We start from the raw sequence: 15,038 nt of genomic DNA, 5'->3' as shown, positions 1-15,038 counted from the left end.
ATTGGAGAGGAAAAGAGTGGAATGGAATGGAATGGAGAGGAGTGGAATGGAGTGGAATGAGGGGGAGTGCAGTGGAGTGTAATGGATTGTAATGGAGTACAGTGGAATAGAGTAGAGAGGAATGGAGTGGAATGGAATAGAGGGTAGTGGAGTGAATTGGAGTGGAATGGAAAGGAGCAGTATGGATCGGATAGGAGTGGAATGGAAGTGAGAGGAGTGGAGTGGAATAGAGAAGAATGGACAGTATTGGAGTGGAAAGCCATATAAAGGAGGGGATAGGCATGGAATAGAATGGAATCAAATGCAATGGAGTTTAGTGCAATGGAATGGAATGGATTGGAGTGGAGTGGAGTGGTATGGAGTGGAATGGAAAGGAAAGGAATAGAATGCAGAGGAAAGGAGTAGAATGGAATGGAATGGAACGGAGTGGAGTGGAATGGAATGGTGTGGAAAGGAATTGAATGGAATGGAGTGGTAGGGAATGGTGAGGAGTGGAGTGGAAGGGAATAGAGTGTAGTGCAGTGCAGTGGAGTGGAGCAGAATGAAGTGGAATGAAGAGAATGGAGTGGAGTGGAATGGAGTGGAGTGCAGTGGAGTGGAATGTACTGGAATGGAATGGAGTGGAATAGAGAGGAGTGGAGTGGAGAGGAATGTAGTCGAATGGACTAGAATGGAGTGGAATGGAATGGAGTGGAATGGAATGGAATGGAGTGGAATGGAAGGGAACGGAACGGAATGGAATGGAATGGAAAGGAATGGAAAGGAATGGAGTGGAATGTAGCGGAGTGGAGTGGAATGGAGTGGATTGGAGTGGAATGCAATGGAGGGGAGTGGAATGGAATGGAAAGGAGATGAATGGATTAGAAAGAATGGAGTGGAATGTAATGTAGTGGACTGGAATGGAGTGCAGTGGAATGGAGTGGAGGGGGTAGGATTGGAATGAAATGGAGTGGAATTGAGTGGAGTGGATTGGAGTCGAGTGCACTGGAATGGAATGGAATGGAGTGGAGTGGAGTGGATTGGAGTGGAGTGCAGTGCAGTGGAATAGAATGGAATGGAATGGATTGGAGTGCAGGGGAATGGAGTGGAATGGAGTGGGATGAAGTGCATTAGAATGGAATGGATTCGAATGGAGTGGAGTGGAGTGGAATGGAGTTGAGTGTAGTGGAGTGGATTGGAGTGGAGTGGAATGGAGTGGAATGGAGTGGAGTGGAATGGCGTGGAATGGAGTGAAATGGAATGGAATAGAATTTAGTGTAGTGGAGTGCAATGGAGTGGAATGGATTGGAGTGGAGTGGAGTGGAGTGGAATTAAATGGAATGGAATGGAGTAGAGTGGAATGGAATGGAGAGGGGTGGAGTGGAGTTTAGTGGAGTGGAATGAAATGCAATGGAATGAAATGTGGTGGAGTGCAATGGAGTGCTTTGGTTTGGAAAGGAGTGTTATGGAACGGATTGGAGGAAGTGGAATGGAATGGAGTGAAGTGGAGTGGAAACGAATGGAATGGAATGAAATGGAATGGAATGGAGTGGAGTGGAGTGGATTGGAGTGGAGTAGAATGGAGTGGATTGGAGTAGAGTTGAATGGAATGGAATGGCCTGGAGTTGAGTGCTGTGGAGTGCAGCAGAATGGAGTGGAATGGAATGGAGTGGAACGGAGTGTAGTGGAGAAGACTGCAGTGGAATGGAATGGAGTGGAGTGGAATGGTATGGAATGGAATGCAGTGAAGAGGTGTGCAGTGGAATGGAATGCAATGGAGTGGAGTGGTGTGCAGCGGACTGGAATGCAGTGGAATGGAGTGGAGTGGAAGGGAGTGGAATGGAATGGAATGGATTGGAATGGCGTGGAATGGAATGGAATGGATTGGAATGGCGTAGAGTGGAATTGAATGGAGTGGAGAGGAACGGAGTGGAGTGGAGTGGAATGGAATGGAACGGAGTGGAATGGAATATAATGGAGTGGATTGGAATGAAACAGAATGGAGGGGAATGGAATGGAATGTAATAGATTGGAATGGAATGGACTGGAAAGGAGTACAGTGCACTGGAATGGAGTAGAGAGGGGTGCAATGGAATGAAATGGAATGGATATGATTGGAGATGAGTGGACTGGAATGGAGTGGAATTGAGTGGAATGGAGTGGGGTGGAATGGAGTGGAATGGAATGGAGTGGAATGGAGTGGAGTGGAGTTGATGTGTGTGCAGTGGAACGGAAAGGAATGGAATGGAGGGGAGTGGAATGCAATGGAGTGGAGTAGAATGGACTGGAGGTGAGTGGAGTGGAGTGGGGTGGATTGGAATGGTGTGCAGTGGAGTGGAAAGGAATGTAGTGGAATATAATGTAGTGGAATGTATTGGAATGGAATGGGGTGGAATGGAATGGAGTGGAGTAGAATGAGGTGGAGTGGAGTGGAGTTGAACGTAGTGGAGTGGAGTGGAAGGCAACGGAGTGGAGTGAATTGGAATGGAACTGAATGGAGTGGAATGGAATGGAATAGACTGGAGTGGGATGGAATGGAGTGGAGTGGAGTGGGATGCAGTGGAATTTAATAGATTTGCTTTGAGTTGAGTGGACTGGAATGGAGTGGAACGGAGTGGAATGGAGAGGAGTGGAAAGCATTGGAATGAAATGGAATGGAGTGGAGTGGAGTGGAATGGAGTGCAATGGATTGAAATGAAGTGGGGTGGAGTGGAAAATAATGGAATGGAGCAGAGTGGAGTGGAAAGGAGCGGTGTGGAATGGAGTGGAATGGATTGGAATGGAGTGGGGCGGAATGGAATGGAGTGGAATGGGTTGGAATGGAGAGGGGTGAAATGGAGTACAATGGAATGGAGCAGAGTGGAATGGAATAGAGTATAGTGGAATGGAGGGGATTGGAATGGAATGGAATGGAGTATAGTGGAATGCAGTGGAATGCAATGTAGTGGAATGGACTGGAGTGGAGTACAGTGGAATGGAGTGGAGTGAAAGGGAATGGAGTGTAATGGAATGGAACGGAATGGAGTGGAGAGGAGTGGAATGGAGTGGAGTGGGGTGGAATGGAGTGGAGTGTAATGGAATGGAAGAGAATGTAGTGGAATGGTGTGGAGTGGAATGGAGTAGAGTGCAATGGAATGGAACGGATTAAAATATTTTGGAAAGGAATGCAAGGGAATGGAAAGGAATAGACTGGAATGAAGTGACGTGGAGTGGAATTGAGTGGAGTGGAATGGAATGGAGTGGAGTGGAGTGGAATGGAATGGATTAGAATGGAATAGAGTGGAGTGGAATGGAATGGAGTGGAATGGAGTTAATTGGAGTGGAGTGGAATGGAATGGAGTGGAATGGAATGGAGTGTAGTGGAGTGGAATGGAGAGGAATGGAACGGAGTGGAGTGGAGTGGAATGGAGAGGAATGGAACGGAGTGGAGTGGAGTGGAATGGAGAGGAATGGAACGGAGTGGAATGGAATCGAGTGGATTGTAATGGAGAGGAGTGGAGTGGAATGGAATGGATTAGAATGGAATACAGTGGAGTGGAATGGAATGGAGTGGAATGTAGTTAAGTGGAGTGGAGTGGAGTGGAATGGAATGGAATGGAGTGGAATGGAATGGAGTGGAGTGGAGTGGAATGGAGAGGCATGGAACGGAGTGGAATGGAATCGAGTGGATTGGAATGGAGAGGAGTGGAGTGGAATGGATTGGGGTAGAATGGAATGGAGTGGAATGGAATGGAATTTAGTGGAGTGAAGTGTAATAGAATGGAATATAGAGGAGTTGAGTGGAATGGAATGGAATGGAATGGAATACATTGGAGTGGAATGGACTCAAATGGAATGGAATGGAAAGGAATGGAATGGAATGGTATGAAACGGAATGGATTGAAATGGAATGGATTGGCATGGAATGGAGTGGAGTGGAGTGGAATGGAATGGAGTGGAGTGGAAAGGAGTGGAATGGAACGGAGTGCATTGTAAAGGATTGGAGAGGAGTGAAGCGGAATGGAGTGGAATGGACTGGAATGGAGTGGAGTGGACTGGAATGGAATGGAATGGAATGCAGTGGAACAGAGTTGAATAGAGTAGATTGGAATGAAGAGGAGTGGAGTGGAATGCAAAGCAGTGGAATTAAATGGAATGGAGCGGAGTGGAGTGCAATGGACTGGAGTGTATTGCATTGGATTGTAATGGAATGGAGGGCAGTGAAGTAGAGTGGAATGGAATGGATTGGAATGGAGTGGAGTGGACAGGAATGGAGTGGAATGGAGTCAAATGGAGTGGAATGCAGGGGAGTTGAATGGAGTGTAATAGAATGGAATGGAATCGATTGGGGTGGAATGGAAAGGAATGGAGTTGAGTGGAGTGGATTGAAATGGAGTGGAGTGGAGTGGAATGTAGTGGAGTGGAGTGGAATGAAATAGAGTGGAGTGGAGTGGAATGGAACGGAATGGAGTGGAATGGAATGGAATGGAATGGAATGGAATGGAATGGAGTGGAATTTAATAGAGTGGAGGGTATTGGAGTGCAATGAAATGGAATGGAGAGGGGTGCACAGGAATAGAATGGAATGGAGTAGAGTGGAATGGAATGGAATGGAATGAAGGAGATTGGAGTGGAATGACATGAAGTGTAATGGAGTGGAGTGGAGTGGAGCACAGTGGAATGGAATGGAGTGGAATGGAGTGGAATAGATTGTAGTGCAGTGGATTGGAAGGGAATGGAATGGAGTGGAGTAGAGTGGAAGGGAGTGGAATGGAATAGAATGGAATGCAGTGGAATGGAGTGGAATGGAGTAGAGTGGAGTGGAGAGAATTGGAGTGTGGTGGAATGAAGTGGACTAGAGTTGAATGGAATGGAATGGAGTGGAATGGAATGGAATGGAGTGGAACGGAGTGAAGTTTAGTGCAATGGAGTGGAGTGGAATGGAATGGAGTGGAGCGGAGTGGAATGGAGTGGAGGGGATTAGAATGGAATGAAATGGAATGGAGTGGGGCGGAATGGAGTGGACTAGAGCGGACTGGAGTGGAATGGAATGGAATGGATTGGAGTGGAATGGAGTGGAGAGGAATGGAGTGGAATGGAGTGGAGTGTAGTTGAGTGGAGTGAAATAAAACGGAATGGAATGGAATGGAAAGGAATGGAATCGAGTAGAGTGGAATGGAGAGGAGTGGAGTTGAGTGGAGTGGACTGGAGTTGAGTAGAGTGGAGTGGAAAGGAATGGAGTATAGTGTAATGGAGGGGAATTGAGTGGCATGGAGTGGAGTGGTGTGGAGTAGGAAGAAGTGGAGTGGCATGGAGTGGAGTAGAATGGAGTGGAGTTCAATGGATTGGAGTGGAGTAAAAGGGAGTGGAGTGTAATAGAATGGTATAGAGTGGAATGGAATAGAGTTGAGGGGAGTGGAGTGGAGTGGAATTGAGTAAAATGAAATGCAATGGAGTAGAGTGGATTGGAATGGGATGGAATGGAGTGGAGTGGAGTCGAGTGGAGTGGAGTGAAATACAGTGGAGTGGAGCAGACTGGAAGGGATTGGACTGGAATGGAATGGAATGGCATGGAATGGCATGGAATGGAGTGGAGTAGAGGGGAATGGAGAGGAGTACAGTGGAGAGGAGTGGGGTGGAACGGAGTGGAGTGGGGTGGAATGGAGAGGAGTAGAGTGGAATGGTATAGAATGGATTGGAGTGGAATGAAGTGGTGTGGAGTGCAGTGGAGTGGAATGGAATGGAGTGGAGTGGAATGGAATGGAGTGGAATGGAATGCAATGGAGAGAACTGGAGTAGAATGGAGTGGAGTAGACAGGAAAGGATTGGAGTGGAGTGGAGTAGAATGGAATGGAAGGGAATGGAGTGGAGTGGAATAGAGTGTAAAGAAGTTGAGTGGAGTGAAGGGGAATGGAATGGAGTTTATTAGAGTGGAGTGGAGTGGCATGGGATGAAGTGGAGTGGAATATAGCGGAGTGGAATGGAATGGAGTGGAATTGAATGGAGTGGAATGGAATGGAATGGAATGGAGAGATCTGCAGTAGAATGGAGTGGAGTGGAATGGAATGGCATGGAATGGGGTGTAATAGAACGGAATGGAGTTAAGTGGAGTGGTGTGAAGTGGAGTGGAGAGGAATGGAATGGAATTGAGTGGAATGGAATTGAATAGTGTGGAATGGAGTGGAGTGGGGTGGAGTGGAGTGGAGTGGAATGGAATGGAATTGAATGGAATGGAAAAGTGTGGAATGGAGTGGAGTGGAGTGGAATGGAGAGGAATGGAATGGAATGGAATGAAGTGGAGTGGAGTGGGTTGAAGTCGATTGCAGTGGAATGGAATGGGATGGAGTGGAATGGTGTGGAGTGCAGTGTTGTGGAGTGGAAACGATTGTAATGGAGTGGAATGGAATCGGATCTAATGGAAAGTAGTGGTGTGGAGTAGATTGGAGTGGAATGGAGTGGAATGGAATAGAAATGAATGGAATGGAATGGAGTGGAGTGGAATGGAGTGGAATGGAGTTGAGTGGAGTGGAGTGGAGTGGAATGGAATGGAATGGAGTGGAGTGAATGGAATTGAATGGAATGAAGTGGAATGGACTTAAATGGAGTGCAGTGAAGTGGCATGGAATCGAATGGAATAAAATGGAGTGGACTGGAAAGGAGTGGAGTGGAATGGAGTGGCGTGGAATGGAGTGCAATTGAAGGGAATGGAGTGGGGTGGAATGAAAGGGAATGGAGTGGAGTGGAGTGGGGTAGAGTGGAGTGGACTGGAATGGAGTAGAATGGAATGGAATGGAGTGGAATGGAACCTAATGGAATGGAATGGAGTGGAGTTTAGTGGAATGTAGTGGTTGGAGTGGATTAAAGTGGAGTGGAATGGAATGGAAAGGAACGGAATTGAGTACAGTGGAAAGAAGTGGAGTGGAGTGGAATGGAATGGAGTGGAGCGGAGTGAAGTGGAGTGGATTGGAGTAGAATGGAGTGGAATGGAATGGAATAGAGTATGGAGGAAGGGAGAGGAGTTTGGTGGAATGGAGTGGAATGGAATGGAATAGAGTATGGAGGAAGGGAGAGGAGTTTGGTGGAATGGAGTGGAATGGAATGGAATGGAGAGTAGTGGAGTGGAATGGAGTGGGATGGAGTGGAATGGAGTTGAATGGAATGGAATGTAATGGAGTGGAGTGGAATGAAGTGGATTGGAATGGAGTAAAGTGGAATGGAATGGAATGGAATGGAGTGGAATGGAATAGAATGCAATGTAGTGGAAAGGAGTGGAATGGAGTGGATTGGAGTGGAATGGAGTGGATTGGAGTGGAATGCAGTGGAGTAGTAGGTAATGTAATGGAATGGAATGGAGCGGAGTGGAATGGAGTGGATTGGAGTGGAATGCAGTGGAGTAGTCGGGAATGTAATGGAATGGAATGCAGTCGAGTGGAATGGAGTAGAGTGGAATAGAGTGGAGTGGGGTGGAATGGAATGGAGTGGAGTTCAGTTGTGTGGAGGGGAGTGTAACTGAATATAGTGGAGTGGAGTGGAGTCGAGTGGAATGGCATGTAGTAGAGTGGAATGGAGTGCAATGGAATGGAGTGGAGTGGAATGGAGTGCATTGAAGTGGAATGCAGAGGAATGGAATGTAGTGGAATGGAATGGAGAGCAGTGGAGTGGAGTGTAATGGAATGGAGTGGAGAAGAGTGGAGAGTAATGGGATGGAATGGAGTGGAGTGGAATGGAGTGGAGTGGAAAGGAATGGAATTGTATGGAGTGGAGTGGAGTTGAGTGGAATGAAATGGATTGGAGTGGAGAGGAGTGGAATGGAGTGGAATGGAGAAGAAGGGAATGGAGTGGAATGGAGTGGAATGGAGTGAAGTGGAGTGGAGTGGAGTGGAATTGAATGGAATTTATTGGAATCGAATGGAGTGAAATGGAGTGGAATGGAATGTAGTGGAGTGGAGTGAAATTGAATGGAGTGGATGGAGTGGAATGTAATTGAATGGAATGCAATGGAATGGATGGAATGGAAGCTGAGATTGTGCCACTGCACTGCAGGCTGTGCAACAGAGTGAGATACTCTCGAAAGAAAGGAATGGAATGGAATGCATTGGAATGGATTTGAATGGAATGCAGTGGAGTGGACTGGAGTGAAGTAGAGTGAGGGGAATGGAGAGGAATGGAACGGGATGGAATGGAATAGCATGAAATGGAGTGGAGTGGGGTGGAGTGGCGTGCATTGGAATGGAGTGGAATGGAATGGAATGGAGTGGAGTGGAGTGTAGTGGAGTGGAGAGGAGTTGAATGGACTGGAATGAAATCAGATGTATTGGGATATAGTGGAGTGGAGTGGATTGCAACGGAATGGAATAGAACGGAACGAAACAGGACAGAACAGAATGTAAAGAATGAAATGGAACAAAATGGATAAATGAATGCTGACATTGTGCCACTGCACTACAACCTGTGTGAAAGAGGGAGATCCTGTCAAAGGAAAGGAGTGGAATGGAATGGAATGGAGTGAAATGCACTGGAGTGGAGTGGAAATGAGGGGAATGGAATGAGATGGAAAGGAATGGAATGAAGTGGAGGGGAGTGGGCTGGAGATGAGTGCAGTGGAACGGAGCAGAATGGAATGTGATGGAGTGGAGTGGAATGGCGTACAGTGCAGTGGAGAGGAGAGGAGTGGAATGCTGTTGAATGGAATTGGTTGTAATGGAATGGAGTGGAGTGGGGTGGAGTGGAACGGAATGGAATGGAGCAGCACAGTACGGAACGGAACAGAATGGAACAGAATGGAGCAACGTGTGCTGAGATTGTGCCACTGCGCTACAGCCTGTGTGACACAGTGACATCCTGTCGATAGAAAGGAGTGGAATGGAATGGAATGGAGTGGAATGCAATGGATTGGAGTGGAGCAGAGTAGAAATGAGTGGAATGGAATGGAATGCACTGGAATGGAGTGGATTGGACTGCAGCGGAGCACAGTGGAATGGAACGCAACGGAATGGAATGGAATGGAACGGAATGGAATGGGAGCTGAGATTGTGCCACTGTGCTCCAGGATGGGTGACCGTCTGAGATACTCTCGAAAGAAAGGAATGGAATGGAATGCAGTAGAATGGAATGGAAAGGAATGGAATGGAATAAAGAAATATGTTTCATGGAAAACAGTGGAGTGGACTGGAGTGGAAAGGAGTGGAATGGAGTGGAGTGGAGTGGAGTGTCATGGAATGGAGTGGAGTGGAATGGAATGGAATGGAGTGGAATGGAATGCAATTATATAGAGCGGAATTGAATAGAGTGGAGTGGAGTGGAATGCAATGGAATGGAAAGGAGTGGAATGGAGTGGAGTGGAATGGAGTGGAGTGGAATGGAGTGGAATGGAATGGAGTGGAGTGGAGTTGAATGCAGTGGAGTGAAACGGAGTTAAATGGAGGGGACTGGAGTGGAATGGAGTGGAATGGAGCGGAGTGGAATGGAGTGGATTGGATTCGAGTGCAGTTGAATGGAATGGAGTGAAATGCAGAGAAATGGAGTGGAGTGGATTGGAAGGGAGTTGAATGGAATGGAATGGAGTGGAGTGGAATGGAGTGGAGTTCAATGGTGTACAGTGGTAAGGAATAGAATGGACTGGAATGGAATTGAATGGATTGGAATGGAATGGAGTGGAGTGGATTGGAATGGAGTGGAATGGAGTGGAAAGGAAAGGAGTGGAGTGGAATGGAATGGAATGGAGTGGAGTGCAATGGAGTGGAGTGGAGTGGAATGGAGGTGAGTGGAGTGGAGTGGAGCGGAATGGAATGGAATTGAATGCAATGGAATAGAATGGAGTGAAGTGGAATGGAGGTGAGTGGAGTATAATGGAGTGGAATGGAATGGAATGGAGTGGAATGGATTGAAATATAATGGAGTGGAGTGGAATGGAATGGAGTGGAGAGCAGTGGCATGGAATGGAGTGAAATGTAATGGAGTTCAGTGTAATGGAGTGGAGTGGAGTGGATTGGAGTGAAGTGGAATGAAATAGAGTGGAGTGTAGTGGAGTGGAGTTTACTGTAGTGGCATAGAATGGATTGGAATTAAATGGAGTGGACTGGAATGTAGTGTAGTGGAATGGAGTGGAGTGGAATGGACTGGAATGGAATGGAATGCCATGGTATGGTATGTTATGCAATGGAATGGATTGGAGTTGAATGGAATGGACTGGAGTGGAGTAGAGTGGAGGGGAATGGAATGGAATGGAGGGGAACACAATGGAATGGAATAGAATGTAGTGGATTGGAATTGAGTGGAGTGGAATGGAATGGAATGGAGTGGAATGGAATCGAGTGGAATGGAATGGAATAGAATGGAATGGAGTGGAGTGGAATGGAATGGAGTGGAATGGAATCAAATAGAATGGAATGGAGAGAATGGAGTGGAATGGAGTGGCGTGGAGTGTAATGGAGTGGAGTGGAATGGAATGGAAAGGAATGGAGTGGAGTGGAATGGAGTGGAGTGGAGTGGAATGGAGTGGAGTGGAGTGGAATGGAGTTAAATGGAATGGAATGGAATTGAGTGGAGTGGAGTGGAGTGGAATGGAGTAGAGAGGAATGCAATGAAATGGAGTGGAGTGGAGCGGAGTTGAATGGAATGGAGTGGAATGGAATGCAGTGGTATGAAATGGAATGGAAAGGAATGGAATGGAATGGAGTTTAGTGGAATGGAGTGGAGAGGAATAGAGAGGAATGGAATGTATTGGAATGGAATGGAGTGGAGAGGAACAGAGAGTAATGGAATGTATTGGAATGGAATGGAGTGGAGTTGAATGGAGGGGAGAGAAATCGATAGGAGTGGAATGGAGTGGAATGGAATGGAGTGGTGTGGAGTTGATGGAGTGGAGTGGAGTGGAATGGAGTTAAATGGAATGGAATGGAATTGAGTGGAGTGGAATGGAGTGGAGTGGAATGGAGTAGAGAGGAATGCAATGAAATGGAATGGAGTGGAGCGGAGTTGAACTGAATGGAGTGGAGTGGAGTGCAGTGGTATGAAATGGAATGGAATGGAATGGAATGGTATGGACTTTAGTGGAATGGAGTGGAGAGGAATAGAGAGGAATGGAATGAATTGGAATGGAATGGAGTGGAGTTGAATGGAGGGGAGAGAAATCGAGAGGAATGGAATGGAGTGGAATGGAATGAAGTGGAATGGAGTGGAATGGAGTGGAGTGGAATGGAATGGAGAAGAGGGGAATGTAGTGGAATGGAATGGAGTGGAGTGGAGTGGAATGTAATGGATTGGAATGGAGTGTGGTGGAACAGAGTGGAATGGAATGGAGTGGAACGTAGGGTAATGCAGTGGAAAGGAGTGGAGTGGAGTGGAGTGCAGTGGAGTGGAATGGACTGGAATGGAGGGGAATGGAAAGGCATGGAATGGAGTTGAATGGATTGGAATGGAATGGAGTGGAATGGAGTGGAGTGGAATGGAATGTAGTAGTGTGGATTGGAAGGAAGTGGAATGGAATGGAGTGGAATGGAATGGAGTGGAGTGAAGAGGAATGGAATGGAGTAGAGTGGAGTGGAGTGGAATGGATTGTAGTGGAATGGAGTGTAATGGAATCGAAAGGAATGGATTGGAAAGGGGTGGAATGGAATGGAGTGGAATGGAGGGGAATGGATTGGAATGGAGTTGAGTGGAGTGGAATGGAGTGGAATGGAAAGGAAAGGACTGGAGTGGAGTGGAGTGAAGAGGAGTGGAATGGAGTAGAGTGGAATGGAAAGAATGGAGTGGAAAGGAATGGAATGGAATGGATTGGAATGGAGTGGAGTATAATTGAGTGCAGCGGAATAGAGTGGAGTGGAGTGGAAGGGAATGGAATGGAATGGAGTAGAGTGGAATGGAGTGGAATTCACAAGAGTGACGTGGAATGGAGTGCAGTGGAGTGGAGTGGAATGGAGTGGAGAGGAATGTAATTGACTGGAGTGGAGTAGAATGGAGAGGAGTGGAATGGAGTGGAATGGAGTGGAGTGGAGGGGAGTGGTGTGGAATGGAATGGAATGGAGTGGAATAGAATAGAATGGAGTGGATTGGAATGGAATGGAATGGAATGAAGAGGAGTGGAGTGGAATGGAGTGGAGTGGACTGGAATGGAGTGGAATGGAAAGGAATGAAGTGGAGTGTAATAGAATGGAGTGATTTGGATTGGAATGGAGTGGAGTGTAATAGAACGGAGTGATTTGGATTGGAATGGAATAGGATAAAATCTAATGGAATTGTGTGGAATGGAGTGAAGTGGAGTGTAATGGGGTGGAATGGAATGGAGTGGAATGGAATGGAATGTAGGGGAATGGAGTGGATTGGAGTGGATTGGAGTGGAGTTGAGTGGAGTGGAATGGATTGGAGTGGACTCGAATGGAGTGGAATGGATGGGAATGGAGTGAAGAGTAATGGAATGGAGTGAAGTGCAGTGGAGTGGAGTGGAGTGGAGTTGAATGGAACACAATTGAATCTAATGGAATGGTTGGTAATGGAGAGGAGTGGAGTGGAATGGAGTTGAGTGGACTGGAATGGAGAGGAATGCAATGGAATGTAGTGGAAAGGAATGAAATGGACTGGATTGGAATGGAGTGGAGTGGAATGCATTGACATGGAGTGGAATGGAGTGGAGTGGAGTGAAAAGGAATGGAATGGAATGGAATGGAGTTTAATGGATTGTTGTGTAATGGGATGGAATGGAGTGGAGAGGAGTGGAGTGGAGTGGATTAGAATGGAGGCGAATGGTATGGAATGGAGTGGAGCGAAGTGGAGTTTAATGGAATGGATGGAGTGGAGTGGAATGGACAGGAATGGAATGGAATGGAAAGAGTGGAGAGGAGTGGAATGAAGTGAATTTGAGTGGAATGGACTGGAATAGAATGGAATGGAGTGGAAGGGAATGAAATGGAATGGAGAGTACTGGAGTAGAATGGAGTGGAGTGGAGTGGAATGGAGTGGTGTGGTGTGTAACGGAATGGAATGGAGTGGAGTGGAATGGAGTGGAGTGGAGTGGAATGGAGTAGAGTGGAGTGAAGTGAGATGGAAGGAAGTGGAATGAAATGGAATGGAGTGGAGTGGAAAGGAATGGATTGCAGTGGACTGGAGTAGATTGGAGTGGAGTGGAGTGGACTGGAATGCAGTGGAATGGAATTCAATGGGGTGGAATGGAATGGAATGGAGTAGAATGTAATGGAATGGAATGGAATGGATTGGAGTGAAGTGGAATGGAGTGGAGGGGAGTGGAAAGGAGTGGAGTGGAATGGAATGGAATGGAATGGAGTGGAATGGAATGGAATTGAATGGAAAAGAGTGGAATGGAATAGAGTGGAGTGGAGTGCATTGGAATAGAATGGAGTGGAGTCGATTGGAGTGGAATTGAACGGAATGGAAAGGAAAGGAGTATAGTGGAAAGGTGTCGAGTGGGGTGGATTGGAGTGGAATGGAAGGGAGCGGAATGGAATGAAGTGGAATGGTCTGGAAAGGAGTGGAGTGGAATGGACTGGAGTGTATTGGAGTTGAGAGGAGTGGAAAGGAATGCAGTGGAGTGGAGTGGTTTGGAGTGGAGTGTAGTGGTATGGAGTGGAGTGGAGTGTAGGGGAATGGAATGGAGTAGTTTGGAATGGAGAGGATTGGAGTGCAGTGGCATGGAATGAAGTGGAATGGATTGGAAAGGAGTGGAGTGGAATGGAATGGAATGCAGTGGACTGGAGTGGATAGGAGTGGAGTTCAGTGGACTGGAATGGAGTGTAATAGAATGGAATGAGGTGGAATGAAATGGAAAGGAGCGGAATGGAATGGAATGGAGTGGAGCGGAATGGAGTGGAGTGGAGTGGAATGGAATGGTGTGGAGTGCAATGGAATGAAATGGAATGGAATTTAAATGAGAGGAGTGGAATTGAGTGGAGGGGAGTGGAGTGGAAAGGAATGGAGTGGAGTGGAGTCCATTGGAGTGAAATTGACTGCAATTGAATGGAACGGAGTAGAGTGGAACAGAGTTGAGTGGGGTGGAATTGAGTGGAATGGAATGGAGCAGAATGGAATGGAGTGGAATGGAGTGGAAAGGAGTGGAGTGGAATGGTTTGGAGTGTATTGGAGTTGAGAGGAGAGGAAAGGAATGGAGTGGAGTGCACTAGAGTGGATTGGAATGGTGTGGAATGGAATGCTGTGGAGTGGAGTGGAGCGGATTCAAATGGAACGGAGTGGAATGGAATAGATTGGAGTGGAATGGAGTGGAGTGGAGTGGAAATGTAGTGGAATAGAATGGAGCAAAATGGAGTGGAATGGAGTGTAGTGTAGTGTAGTGAAGTAGAGTGGAGGGGAATGGAATGGAATTGAATGGAATGGAATCGAGTGGAATGTTGTGGAGTGGAATGGAGTGGAGTTCAGTGGAGTGTGGTGGAATGGAGTTCAGTGGAGTGTGGTGGAATGGAGTGGAGTGGAGTGGAGAGGAATGGAATTAAGCGGACTGCAGTTGAAAGGAATTGAATGGAAAGGAATAGAATGGAGTGGAGTGGAGTGGAATGGCATGGAGTGGTGTGGGGTGGAGTGGAGTGGAGTGTAATGGAACGGATGGTGGTGGACTGGACTCCACTGGAGTGGAGTGGAGTGCTGCGGAGTGGACTGGAATGGAATTGAAGGAATGGAATGGAATGCGGTAGAGAGGAATAGAGTGGAGTTTAGTAGAATGGAATGGAATGGAATACAATGGAGTGGATTGGAGTGGAGTGGAATAGAATGGAATGTAGTGGAGTGGAATGGAGTGGAATGGCATGGAGTGGTGTGGAGTGGAATGGAGTGCAATGGACTGGAATCAAGTGGAATTTAATGAAATGGAGTGCGAAGGAATGGAATGGAATAGAGTGGAATAGACTGGAATGGAGTGGAATGGAATGGAATGGTGTGGAATGGAGTGGAGTGGAGGGGAGTGGAATGGAGTGGATTGGAATGGAATGAAGAGGAGTGGAGTGAAATGGAGTGGAGTGGAAGGGAACGGAATGGAGTGGAATTGAATGGAGCGGAATGCCATGGAGTGGAATGGAATGGAATGGAAAGGAATGAAGTGGAATGGAGTGGAGTGGAGT

This window comes from Pongo abelii, chromosome 6 (assembly GCF_028885655.2).
Source record: "Pongo abelii isolate AG06213 chromosome 6, NHGRI_mPonAbe1-v2.0_pri, whole genome shotgun sequence".
NCBI lineage: Eukaryota > Metazoa > Chordata > Mammalia > Primates > Hominidae > Pongo > Pongo abelii.
The sequence above is the reverse complement of the archived record's forward strand: the minus strand, read 5'-3'. Positions refer to the sequence as shown.